The following is a 12,551-nucleotide window of genomic DNA, read 5'->3' as shown; positions in this document are numbered from 1 at the left end:
AAACTGCAGTTATTGGAAGTGGCAAGGATGAACAACGAACTAATGACGAGTGAGAGCTTAACCTTGAGACCAACAGCCAGCCTGCCGTCAAGACAACTCAACTTCATGTCAGAACCAATAATGAAAAATCTGTCTCTTTCTAACAAAAAAAAACCTACTGAGGATAATGACCTATGCATTGGCGCAGCGACAAGAAATGACGTTCAAGTTAGAGTGCAGAGTTCAATATGCGATATTCAGTGACAGCGTACCGATCAAAATGTTATGGTCAGCTTCAAACTTGCCAGAGGATGGAATCTATACCGCTAGTCAAGCAGTGTGTTGAATTTTGCATTCTTGATCACAGTGATTCAGACGCATTGGACTCAATGCAAATGACTGACGTCGTCAACTCTTCTTTTGCTTTCACTTTGCACGCATTAATATTGGGTTTTGTCCTTTGTCTTTTCTTTCCGTGAGGTATACAGCCTAGCACATGTACATCAGCTTCTTCTTCGTTTTTTTCAAGTATAGAATGATAGTCCTATGATGACAGTGACTAATGGAGCTTAGATAAATATTACACGACTAAAATATATGAAATCTCTCGACGGATCACTTTTCATTTTTAATTTTACAATAGGTTGCGTGTACCTTTGAGACAAAATGCATTATGTTCGATTTCAATTTCTTGTTTTCGAAAGTTTTCAAAACGTAACTAAAGAGACATACTTGTATGACTTATTGAAATAAGCTGTCTAATTATTGTTAAATATCCTGTGCTAATTTAGAGCTTCTCTGTTTCCCAAAATATGTTGCAAACAAAAGGAAAATAGTAATATAATATTTTAGAAGAATTTGTTATTTAGCTTGGGCCAGTCCTTCTTTTACTAAACAATGCAACAAAGTGTTGTCAAAGTTGATATTAGAAAATGAATGTATGATAAACTGTGAGATTCAGTTAAGCACCTCAACGAACATACCAATGTTTGAATTGTAATTAACTTGTCACTCTTAATTTGCAAGATGTTCCGAATTATTTGGAAGTCAAAATGATTCAAAGGGAAACAGACGTTAGTGATTCTACATGTACTTATAGACTACACAAATGACAAAAAAGTCCATGCATCGTACTAATGAAAGAAAAAACTACATTTGAACGGTTTCGTTATGTTCCATGTTAGTTAAAAATTATAACAAAATTGAATATAGAGTAGTTGTACATATTCAATTTTAATTGAACTTTATTTTGTACGTTGTTGGATATCGCTTGAGTGAACTAATGATCGACCAATAAAACCGGTACGAAACAAGGGGGTTATAATGTATACGGTTCAACTACAACAGTTGCCACATGACTGTGAGCACCACGCTTTCAATGAACAATTCTCTGATAAGAAGTCTATATAGAAATCACTTTATCTCATTGTCTATCGGTTGACTCTCAAGAAAAACCCCTTTTGGAACCTAAATAAGTTTTGATAGATTGACATCTTCCGAGGAAGCATGAAATCAGTTAAGAACTTTCACAGTCTGTCCATTATTATCAGGTTAAGAAGCACTGTCTTATTCAAGCCAACTAAGGCCATGTAGGCGTTTTGTAGTCTGTTTGATGCAAACGTGATGTTGGAAAATTACATGACCTTGCAAGCCTCACTTCAATTCTATAGAAACGATTTGTGTCATTATTTAGGGAAATTGAAAATTGTATTTCCATCTGATGTTCCACGTGTGATTCTTACTCGTTAAATTTACAAGTACATTGAGTGTACGTGGTTGGGAATAGCTGGTTAGTGTTGCTCTTTAAATCATTCAGCTCCTCTCTGTGATATTCCCCCCACTATCAGAGATACATTACGTGTACTCGATCATAACAAAATAATATGTAATGTTACAGCAATATTCCTTACTAGCGAACATTTAAAAAGACTCCTATCGGATTCTGTATGCCTGAGAAAATTTTGTGTTTCTATCATTGTAAAACTCAATATGCAAAAGTTGGAAAAGCGTATATGTAAAAAAGGGGTCAGATGTGAAAAGTAGGTTAGTGTAGTCAATGTTAGTTTCATTTTAACAATTTTTCCGAGAATAAATTTTGGTTTAGCTGCATTATATTGGCGTCACTGTCGTGTCTTTTGCCTCGATCTGTTCGTGATTTTGTAATTTAATATTACGGAGTCAATTATAAATTCAACTATCTACCTGTTGACGTGTTCATTATTCTGTCACGTTGCGGAGTAACTTATTGCATGACTTGGTATACGTTATAACTTGGACAAAAGACTATATCGAAACGAAGAAAAAAAAAATTGGAGGGCGTACAAGCAAAAACAACTAAACTGAATCACCTCTAAAATTTGTCGAAACCAGTATACGCAGCGGCAACATTTCATCGACAAACCACACTTACAATAATTACTGATGGGATGGAATTTGCGTCGGAGAGAAGTAAATTTTAAGTTGGGTTTGGCCTTATTCACGACGTATTTTTGTAATGAAGCGGTTTGTAATATAGAAACGTACAGTAACCACAGTACCGGACAAGATTAAAAAAAAAAAGTTACCACAATATGTACCTAACACCAAAGCAGTGGCGTTAATGTGTACTGGCGAGTGGGGGGGGGGGGGATGGGGGATGACCAAAATCCAAAAATGTCCGACCATGGAAATTTCAAAAGGGGGGGGGGGGGGGGCTGGACATCACATTACACTAGGTGGGCGCTCTTCGGAGATAGATGTATAGCAATATGTATACTCGTGCTTACATCAAAACGGCGCATTTTAAAAGGTTTTGTACTTTGTTTCTACACTTTTCAGTGCTTTTGAATACATTTTGGTTGTTGGGATGTTCGAAACTAAAAATACCTCGAAATCCACATTTTTCTCTCATCACAAAGAATGTGTGTGTGTGTGTGTGGGGGGGGGGGATGATTCAATAGCCCATCCCCTTGTAAAAAAGTGTGTGTGGAGGGGGGGGGGAGGAATATATACCCCCATCCTCCCGGGATTTACGCTCCTGCACCCAAGCAATGCACAAACCCACTGTATCACCAACAGTGTGCATCTTAATTTCTCAAAGGAATCACAACTAGCAGCAGTAAAAAAAAAGCTGAAGTTTAATCGGCAGCCACCATCTTGCGTCACTTTTGCTGCTCAAATTTGCCAAGAATGCTTCGCTAACAATATTTATGGAGTTTCTCACTGAAACGTTATTGCCAGCGAGCACGATTTTCATCAATTCCATGATTTCGTTCCCGATCAAAAGATTCACAGAAGACTACCTTGTCCTGGATCGGGCGGTTGGGGGCTGATCAAGACATGGAATCGTTTATTTGATACTTGACATGCCTTTGGATTGACCACGGCGTAGCCGCGTCCTTCGCAATTCAGCTTCTCAGTTTTTTTTTGGAGGGGGGAGGGGGAGACCTTCGAAAAGGGGTTAGAATCAGAAAGACATTTCCCTGCACTACAGGCAAATTACATGACAGGAAGACCCATTCCTTCATTATGCTTTTCGATGACGCTACACTACAAAATCAGATTTTAAAAATTGCAAAAAGCGTTTAAATGTAGCCTTTTTAACTGTATTTTGTAAAATGGCCTTGTACAAGTCCAGGTTGTTTTTCTCATGTTTTCTGCTTTACTAATTTGAAACATTGTAACATGAAACAGGTACCTTGGCGCTGCCAGCACTAATACAATAGCGTATGCAACGTGCACACGATCACCTGAGCTTGAAATTAATGTGGAAAACTTCAACAGGCTAGGAGGCCATCAGAAAGTCTTGATAACTGCCCCCCCCCCCCATGTCACAATGGCCACATCGTCCCGATCGACATCCATCCATCCGCCCTGGCCATTATCGCATTTTATCGCCTGAAATCACCCGGTAACTTGTTTGAGGATGCAAACATGTATCGTTTGGTCCCTCGGGAACTTCCGCCCCTTAAAATCTCCTTCCCTTTCCGTTTCACTTGGTTCCAGCAGGTAATGAATGGTCTGTGCCGGAACGAACTACTCGGTTTTTTATTCAGACAAGTTGAATTAATCCGCAGTTTGACACGTGTCCAACTGTTGATTGAAATGGTAACCTTAAGGCCATTTTAACTATCGTCTCCCCTACCCGTGTTGATTTCAACCGGAACTGGGTCTCATCGAACACGGGTAGGCGGGGCAAACTAGTCACACTCACGGGTCGGCTGTACATTTTTACGAGGGTTAGATTTTACCCGTGTAGAGCGCTAGACCCGTGTGGAAGCCGTGTTGAATTCTTGCTTGTGTGCAAGGGGCTCCCCAAATCTCCGTGTCGGACCGGGTCCGTCATTGAGATTGTAGACAGTACGAACGGCCCTTAAACACTGTAGTTTACGAAGGCAGATCAAACATGAGCGTGGAAACAGAGTAAACAAAATGGGTAGGTCTATGTAAAGCCAAGTTTCTGAAAGAGAGGGTTAAAATAATTTTATTTGGAAAACGAAAGCCAGGGGGCAAGAAATATATTACCATTCTTTAATTTGCAAAAGGAAGCATCCGGCATTATGTCTTCAATCCTGCAGCACAAAAACTGTGGTAGGATTTTTGATTGTATCACTCATTAAGATGAAAGTCCTCGAGTTAATGTTCTACTTACATTCTAAGTTAATGTTTTTCTAATTGTTCATTAAATTATAAAGTGATCATTTTAAATGAAAAATAAAACAAGATTGTTCACACTTCCTTCATTAAATCTACTAATCGATGTGTCTCTGATGAATATTCACACATAGATCGTTTGCACCTCAGCCATTTTGAGGTGAGTAATTTTGTTCAAGAAGGATACGCATGAGTAGACATCTGGTGCATTTATTGTTAATGAATTAACAAAACAAAATACACCTGCTGGACATTGAGACTGAGCGGTTGCACTTTTAAAATCGCGCCGGCGCTGGCCTGCCCTCATATACGCAGGCGTAACGCAGAGATAATTTACATGCTGTGCAGTGTTTATGAAAACAATTTTTATGCAACGCAATATACAAGGTGTATAAAAAAAGTAATCCAAAAAAATGGGCTCATATGTAAAGGTTAGCAAATTTGACAATGTTAATGTGGTTCCATCTTAAAGGGTAGTTCATTAGCTTTAAATGGATACCTTAATTGCAGCTGTTTAGTCACAGATGACTGAGCATCAATGATTGCAAAACAAAGTCCAAAAAAACTCTTTTCCAAGTTTGCTGAATAAGTGGTGAGTAAGCTGTCGGAGGAATGTGCTGTCGCAGCTGTGGACAGTGCGTCAAGAGGGGTACGTTAGAGGTGTAGGTGCATAAAATAGTGCATAGTAATGTTGTCCATGAATGATTGATCATTTCAGAGATTTTGTTTATCATCACAAACTGGCAATGACATTTCAAAAATCTTTAAAACATAGCTTGCAATGAGCATAGAGCCAAAGCCATGCCAAGTTAAGCACGACCAAGCTAAGTAATGAGATCATTTATGCATTAGGTATTACTTTAATGAGTTAACAGAACAAAAATCTTTGGAATGAGTGATTTAATCATGGAGCATGATACTCCATTTATGCTTAAACACTTTCAACATGTCTTTCTCCTCGCCATTCAACAAATATTCCACTGCGACTGCGCACTTTTCTGAACAGTTCAATTCACTGAATCAGGTAATCTTGGAAAAAAGTAGGTGTTGCTGATGATAGACAAAATCTCTGCAATGATCAATCATTCATGGACAACATTGTTATGTACCATTTTATGCACCAACATCTCCAACATACCCTTTTAACGCACTGTCTACAGCGACAGCGCATTCATCCGACATGCAGCTTAACTCGCCACTTATTCAGCCAACTTGGCAACGGAAGTTCTTACGCCTGTGTTTTGAAATCAATGGCGCTCAGTCATCCATGACTGAAGAGATGCAATGAGATATCAATGAAAACCTAATGATCTACACTTTAAGATGAAGCCGCTGTGACAGTGTTCAAGTTAATAACCTTTGCATATTAACCATTATTTTAAGATTACCTTTTTATACACCCTGCATATGAAATAAACGAGTATTTTACAACCTGGACACGTGACCGTTCTAGACCAATGAAATTACAGTATCAAAGACACGATTTAAAAAACATGTTGATGTGGAAGTTCTTGTTCAATATGGTTTTTCAAGTCAAAATGTGATGAGAGTCGGAAGCATGGCGAGTGGGAGAATGACTGTGGAGACGGATGGGGAGATCGGGACGCCGGCCAAACAGCTTTATTAGAATATCTTGACGACATCTGACGACTTTGCAGCGGTTTACAGCCAAGGATCGGCAGCAATTAGAAGGCACTCGTCAACTGTCATATTACACGCCCCAATTCAGGCGTCTTTCCACAGTCAAACCGACCGTGTGCTTTTCAGCGGACGACCGTCACCCTGACGTTTTCAGCGAGTATAAAGACCCTCCATATGGAGCTGATGCTTCTCACTAGTGCTACCCTTGGGTTCAACTAGGTACCTCGATAATCAAGGGGCGTTCCTTATGAGACAAGCTCTTCGATTGCTGATTGGGTAACTACGCGATGACTAATAAATACTATTTCACATCATATAAATGAAAACAACAAACAACAACAAAACCTCTGTCATTGGTCCGTTGCCAGACCGTGGATTAGGAAAGGGTTTTTAAAATGTTGCCACGCTAGTTACCTGAAGTAATTCACGTGAAAAGGTCGAGCCAAGATAATCTTTTAACTGTGATAGACTGCTGTGTCTATTATGTCTAGACGCAGTAAGTGCGAGGGAAGAAATCGTTTATGAAGTAAAGAAAGTTTGGTCCAAGTATATAGATGCATTCGAGGTTTTTTGTTTCGGTTTTTGCTTTGGGTTTTGTTTCGGATTTTGCTTCGGTTTTGGTTCTGGTTCTGGTCAGTTTCTGGACGATTTGTGTCGGTTTTTTTCAAGAGTTTGTCGGGTCGGATGAGTTTGGATGATTCAATCTCTATGGTGGCCTTGAAGGGACATATCCGGTCGTGAATATGTTTGCTACGTTGTGAACATTTTTCAAGACTCGTCATGAAACAAATTCACGGCGTCGCAAAAATATTCACGACCGGTTATGTCCCTTCATGGCCACTATAAACCTCTGATCGTTGTGACGGATCCAGGATTTTTTTCGGGGGCGTGGGGGGGGGGGGAGGATGGGGTGTTTAAATCTTTTTTTTTAGGGGAGGACGGAAGAGACATTGCGGTAACAGCAGGTTCCATGCGGGGTTGGACTATGGGGGCCTAATCTGGAGGGGCCACACAATGGGTCTGGAACAATTTCAAACGATACATGTATACAAAGCTATATTTTGCCTTCCTCTCAGTCTGAGCGGGGGTAACAACGAGAGGATGGAGAAGCCCGGGGGGGGGGGGGGGCCCTAAGCGCCCCACCTTTTTATAGTTACGCCGCTGGTTGAAGTCAATATGTACATAAGATAATGAATCTTGATTTTCAAAATTGAGTGATGACGATTTTCAGGAAACTTAAAGAAATCTGAGACTTTTTTCGTTAAGATAATTTGCCATTAGGGGGAGGGGAGGGTGGTTAGCCAACCCAACCACACCTTGGTTCTGCAGTTTTCATCAGATTCGTTTGGATTCGATTTTCATGTTCACTATTTTTGATCAAGGAAAACCGCCCCGAACCGACCCGAAACCTAAACCCACCCGAAAAAATCGAATAGCTGGCTTGGACAACTGCGTCCGCTTTTCGTGCCTGAATTTACCGGCATCGCGTGAAAATCTAAAGCTCCTGTCACACTGTCACGATGTAGCCTCCCGATCACGATAAGACAGTGCTGAGACGCAAGACTCGACGACATCGTGAAACTCCGAACGACATCTTGAGCGCCGTTTCGGCATCCTACAGGTCGTACATGGTCGGCCGTGGAGCGACGATCAGTTTCAACAGTTGAAACATATTATCGTGATGGTCGGCCAAAAATCCAACACGGATCCAAGTCTGTTCTCTGTCTGTACTCAAACGGTTGTGTCGTAGCGAAGTCGAAAAGACATCGCAATAGTCTGTAAGAGATCGGCAGTGGTCGTACATGGTCGGCCAATTTAATTTAGCCGACTTTGATACGACCATTACGAAGTGAAATTCCGAAAATAGCGTCACTCTGTCGTTTCTGAGTCGTTTCGGCATCGGTTCCCGGTCTTTTGTGTCGGTACTCTGTCGGTTATGTCGCAACGAGATCGGGACTCCGTCGTGAACAAATTCAATTGAACGGATCCAAGTCACAGAGAAGTCGATATATTCGGTTCGAGGTCGTTTCGGAGTCGTAGTATTAGGGGACGACATCGCAGCACATTCTGATCATGGTCTGCAGACTGGAGCTCGGAAGACGAAATTTGAACTTGGCGCCACATTTCCTACGTATTTGGTACGATTTTCAAGATATTTTTAAATCTCATTATCTTGGCGGGCTCTTGGTCTTTGGTCTTGGATGTGTGACAGTAACTGTATGATGACGGTATGGCACTCACAACGTGACCTACTGCAGTGGGTCTACATGTACGTTACAGACTGCGCGATAGACCGCAAACAATTTTGGTAATACCGTGCACATGACTCTGCAATAAATATTGCACCGTGCACCGTGTGAATTTCCGAACTGTTTCTTTTTTTTTCGGTTGAATTTGGGTTTTTCCAAAATGGCTTAGCCGACCCGACCCGACCCGAGCCGGAAATCGCAAACGCAAAACCGAAACCGACCCGACCCCGCGACCCGACTGAAATGATGGACAAATCGACCCGACCCGACCCGGAGTCGGTTTCGGGTCGGTTTCGGGTCGGGTTTGCAAAACAAAGTTGGGGCAATTGAGCCGACTCGATGCACAACAAAAGCCCGCCTTATTAAGATGGTTATACTACATTATGCCTGCGCCCCATACACATATACACACAATAATTGATAGACAACCCTGTGTAATCAGTTGAATTGCACTTTGCGCACCATTTCTATCCATATCTGCCTCCAAGAAAGGGAATATTTTCACATGAAAAAACACCTAACAGCATATTATAAATGGTAATAAGGACGACGGCAATTAAGTATGCGTGATCCTTCTCATTTTTTTTTGCAAAAACGACGAGCAATTTGACTTTGTATTTCAGCCAACGTTACTCCTCCACTCATTAGCGTATTCAAAGGTGACATTTCAAGAATAGTACAATGAGAAATCTTCAGCAAGTAGACAGTTTGTCTGTAAGTACAGGCCAGGTCGTTCAAAGAAATGAATACTGGACTTGGGCGCAACCCCATCCGGCTAACCACTGCCTGCGCGACACCCTCAAGTGTCTATATGAGTGCTTCCCAATAGATACACTTCACAGTGGCGTAGGCCTCTCCGCCAGCAAAGTGCATTATATAATGCGGTGCGTTTTCAGTAGTGCTGTACAAGTGCAGGAAAAAGTACGAAGTACCCATCAGAAAAAGGGCATTTGAAGTCTGAGCACTGAAATGCCCATTACACTGCGATTTCTAATGGTTTTTACTTTTTACTGATTGTTAGTGGTCATCATTAGTGATGTTGGCATCACATGACGCGGTTTGGAGGTGTCAAACGAAACCACGCACCTTGGTTTTGAGTTGCAATGCAAAAACAAACTAAAGAAATTTAACAATGATCGCACCAAATAACACACTCATTCAAGGCTCAGATTGTCCATAATTGTTGCATTGAAAGATGTACAGTGCGAGTCAAAAAGACAACACTCACCATTCTCATTTCAGAAAAAAAAGGATTTGATTTATTCCTCTTACAAAAGACAAAATCTGACAGTAAAAATATATTGTTTCAGTCTTGATTCAAATTAAATCTCATTTGTATTTAAATAATGTAAGTTCGCGTCTCTGGTGCTGACTTAGTCTTGGCCCAAGACGTCAGTGATCAAGAGCGATAGTTGAAATGTTTATATGTAGCGCCCTTGCACACTTGATTGATTACGCTCTCTCACTAACGTCTTGGTCATTTCGTAGCAATGGAGGCGTGGCAATTTTTAATTGGACCGTCTGTATACATTTGAACAAAACGGCAGTTCCCATTTGCCGGAGTAGTCGCGCCTTCGCACCCCGTATCACCACGTCGCGAATGTGTACAACAATCGGGCGAGCCTTTGAATTATTTTCTCGATCGCTGACAGGTTCTAGGACAGCGATATGATGCTGGGTCATCGTCACCGTACGTACATGTTTAAAGCCTGTATGTTTACAGCTGTTGGGAGAGCCTTTGAACTATTTCTCGATCGCTGATTGGTTCCGTGGGAAAGCCTACGGAGAAAATAAAGAAAAAGTTAAGCCGCTGATATGAAATGGCCAAGAGAATAGTGCGAGTAGGCCCGCTGGTCTAATTGTTGTGCCATTAGAGGGCGCACTATGGACTATCATTTCGTTTCAAAGGAAATTGATATACAATAATTTCGAAGCGATTGCCGCAAATTTCGCCACACACATCAACTGAAAATGTGTTTCTCGACATTTTTAACCTGCCGCTAGAGGGCGCTTGAACATCTCATGACGTCACCGATATTTTTTGTGTAAAGTTCAACATTGGCAGAGACTAACATCGTTGAAAGCAAGTTCACATCTTTTTCCAATTTCAAAATATTAGGCACTTTCGGTTTCTACTGGAAGGAAGGGCTCACGTGATTTTTTTGTTTCCTTTTCCTTCTCTTATTTTCATTTTTTAACTCAGCTGTTTGAGTTGTTTGACGAAGTGATTAAGACTTGTTGGATGCGGAAATTTCAAATGTTGCGGTAAGTTATTCCAAGCCTGGGCACCCCTGAAGTTAAAAGTTCTTCTTCCATTTTCTGTTGTGTGGGAGAACCACATTGCCAACAGTGCTATTCCTAGTTTGATGACAGTGTAGTTCAATTGAAGTTCATACATGTTTTCATTTTGACAAATAGTTATTGAAAAAAGTGTCTTGAAGAATAAAAGTAATTCTTACAATAACAATAGGTGTTAGGCTGAAGGCCCAACCTAAACATTTTGTAATTTACCCTACCACTATGGACCTTATACACGAGGTAGCCATATTTGTCGTGTTTCCTGAATGTATTTCATAAATTGTTAACTGTTGAATGGGATGGCGCCAGACTATTTATGCAGCCTTATTTTACTTTCACTTTTTTTAAATCTGGCTCAATTCATTAGGGACTGTTTAATTACAAATTTTAAATTATTTATTTAAGCATCCTGGAATTATTTATTAATGTACTTGCTTTCATCTCTTCGCACGTTCCAAAAATGAAGATTTTACCTCACTTTATGGCCGACTCGTGAATAAGGCCCATTTGTGTAATAAGCACTTATTCTTCTTGCTTCCCGATTGTTGCGGGGAAATAATCCATATGCATTCTTCTCGAGATGGGGGGGGGGGGGGGGGAGGGGGCAAGGAGGAAAAAGGAAAAAGGAAAAAAAAAAAAAAAAAAAAGAGGTGCGAAGCCATATTGCTGTTAATTTGATGGGGGGGGGGGGGGGGTTAGGGCAAATGCTCCCCTGCTCACGCTCGGAAAATTGATAAATTGAGAATATAATGAAAAAGTTTGGAAATTTTGGGGAAAATTTGCTTTGCCCCCCTGGAAAAAATCCTGGCGACGCCCATGGCCTTTCATGTTGAATATAAGTACACAAACTTTTTTTGTAAAGTAATCGGCCAAAATGGCATGGTGAACCATTATGGTGGTAGGTGCTATATGTATACCGAATACACAGAGACCCACAGAATAGAGAAACCAAATGCAACCGATGATTTTACCAGTAAGCCAAAAAGTAAAAATTACCTTATAAAGATAGTAAAAAATACTGTCCCAATTGTAATGACAGAATGGAATTTTGGGAGAAATTTGCATTAGGTTAACCACTTCCAAAAATGTGAACTGTCATCACAAAATGAGCTTTAAGTCGGACTTTGTTAAGAATTGAGATAGTTATGTAAAATTACCTGAACTCTGCACAGCAAGAGCTTGCCAATGGTTTACAACATTAAGAGGCACTGAGTTCAGTAACGGAAATATAGACCACTAACTTACTTGAAGGTGTAAAAGGGATTCTTGAGAAAATGGCATTTAAAAATCCTGCAGATAATAATAGACGGGACAATTTTAGGTTTTAACCATTTGTCGGGACAAACAAATTGGAGAAAGGTAAAACGGGACTAGTATTAAGGTTAACCTGAAAACAAAAAAATTCGACCAAATTTTGACTTTTGCCCACTCCAAAATGACAATTTTCAACTTAAAGCTCATTTGGTGGTGACAGGTCACAAACTGTAAACACTTGCTATTAATGTCTACGAAATTATCGTATGCACAAAGTGTCTGTCATCAATATAGCAAATGTTATTCATTTTTAGCTGCAAGAACAGGTGTTTCTTCCAAAAAATAATTTCCGTTTCTTCGTTAAGCTAACAATTTTTTTTAATGAACGTCAATATCAAACATATTATTACCTTGAGTTTTCCGTCGCAAAATCACATCCCCATATGGGAACTACCACTGTCATGTTAATATGCAATTTTTAGATCAGCTTACAGTAAC

The sequence above is a fragment of the Patiria miniata genome, unplaced genomic scaffold (assembly GCF_015706575.1).
Source record: "Patiria miniata isolate m_02_andy unplaced genomic scaffold, ASM1570657v1 HiC_scaffold_9, whole genome shotgun sequence".
NCBI classification, from domain to species: domain Eukaryota; kingdom Metazoa; phylum Echinodermata; class Asteroidea; order Valvatida; family Asterinidae; genus Patiria; species Patiria miniata.
The sequence above is the reverse complement of the archived record's forward strand: the minus strand, read 5'-3'. Positions refer to the sequence as shown.